The following is a 2,284-nucleotide window of genomic DNA, read 5'->3' as shown; positions in this document are numbered from 1 at the left end:
GGTAAAGCTAAACCTCCAGACTTTTTAGGTTTTTGAAGATGAACTTTATTTAAATGAGGATGTTTATTTTTCCATATATAAGGAGATAAAATAGAATCAAGAGAGTCAAAAAAGGATTTAGGAATAAAAATGGGTAAAGCCTGAAAAAGATATGTAAATTTAGGTAGAATATTCATTTTAATAGAATTCATTTGTCCAATCAATGATATTGAAAGAGGTGACCAATTTAATGATATCATTTTTATATGATTCAATAAAGTAAGAAAGTTTTCTTTAAACAGGTGTTTGTAATTCTTAGTGACTGCTACACCCAAATAAGTAAATTGATTCCTTACAACTTTAAAAGGAAGATTAGTATTAATTGATACCAAATTATTTTAAGGAAATAATTCACTCTTATATAGATTCAATTTATATCCTGAAAACTGGCTGAAACGGGAGAGTAAAGAAAGTACACAAGGTAACGAGGTGTCAACATTAGAGATAAGCAGTAATATATCATCAGCGTAAAGCAAACTTTTGTGAGTAATACCTCTCCTTAAAATATCACAGATATCATTGGCAAGGGGTTCCAAAGCTAGATCAAAGAGCAAAGGGCTCCACGGACAGCCTCGTCTAGCTCCGCAGTGAAGTTTAAATGGTTTGGAATTTTGAAAATTAGTAAGAACCCGAGCAGAAGGAGATCAATAAAGTAATTTAATCCATTGATTAAAACCTGGTCCAAAACTAAATATTTCTAAGGTTTTAAATAAATAATTCCATTCAACCTGATCAAAGGCCTTCTCAGCACCTAAGGATATCACACATTCTGATATCTCCTGGGAGGGAGAGTAAATAACATTTAATCCATGGTGTATATTAAAATGGGAATGTCGGTTTTTAATAAATCCAGTCTGATCATCAGAAATAATAGAAGGTAGATATTTTCAATCCTATGAGCCAGAGCTTTAGAAAGGATTTTAGTATCAATATTGAGTAATGAATTTGGCCTATATGAAAATCATTTAGTTGGGTCCTTGCTCTTCTTTAGGATAAGCAAAATAGAAGCTTCATAGAAAGATTGAGGCAAGCTACCCAATTTGAAAGAATCCAAAAAGACCAAGTGTAACTGCAGTATAATTATTGAAGAAAAAGCCTTATAAAATGCTCCAGAAAATCCATCTGGACCTGGAGCCTTCCCCAAGTGCAATGAATGTATAGCCTCGGCAATTTCCTCATAAGAAATGTGTAGATCCATCTGTTTACAATTATCTGCAGAAAGTGCAGGGATATTTAATTGATCTAGAAAATTATTCAGTACAGTATTATCTTTAGGGGAATCAGAACTGCAAAGTTTAGAATAGAATTCTCTAAAGGTATCATTAATTTCAAAGTGATCAGTTGTCCTATCACCATTAGTTTTGCAAATTTCTTTAATTTGTTGTTTAACTACAGAAGTTTTTAATTGGTTGGCCAATACTTTGCCTGATTTATCTCCATGAATGTAAAATTTAGTTTTATCTTTAAGAAGTTGAGTTTCAATTGGATATGTTAACAGAAGATCATAGTTAGTTTTAACTTCAACACATCTTTTATATAAAACAGCACCTGGAGATATAGTATATTTTTGATCTAATTTTTTCAATTGATTGGCTAATTCAATTCTTTCTTTATTAGCTTTATTATTAACCCTCGCAGTGTAAGAAATAATTTGTCCTCTAATATATGCCTTGAAAGTATCCCATACAATAAGATTAGAAGTCTCTTCCTTTTTATTCTCTTCAAAAAACAAAATAATATGCCTCTCTAGAAATTTTTAAAGTTCCTTATCAAATAATAAAGTTATATTAAAACACCAAAATTTGTTTGTTTAAGGAAGACCAAGAAGATTTAAAGATAGAAATACAGGAGCATGATCTGAAACAGCAATCTCTTCATATTCACAGGAATGAACTGATGAAATCATTTGACTATCAATAAAATAATAATCAATCCTGGAATATGTATGATAAACATGGGGAAAAAATGAGTACCCCCTATCTAAAGGATGTAAGAAATGCCAAATATCAAAAATTCCACATTTCAATAAAAAAGCTTGAATAAACAAAGCTGATTTATTAAGAGATGCTGGTTTAGAAGATGATCGGTCTAAAATTGGGTCTAGCCAGCAGTTAAAATCTCCTCCCATCACCAAAGAATAAAGACTCAGATCTGGTAAAAATGAAAAAAATAACGCTCAAAGAACCCTGGATCATCTACATTTGGGGCATATACATTGGCAAATACTATTAATTCATTATCTCAT

The sequence above is a fragment of the Hemitrygon akajei genome, chromosome 18, assembly GCF_048418815.1.
Source record: "Hemitrygon akajei chromosome 18, sHemAka1.3, whole genome shotgun sequence".
Lineage (NCBI taxonomy): Eukaryota > Metazoa > Chordata > Chondrichthyes > Myliobatiformes > Dasyatidae > Hemitrygon > Hemitrygon akajei.
This window is presented reverse-complemented; position numbering follows the sequence as displayed.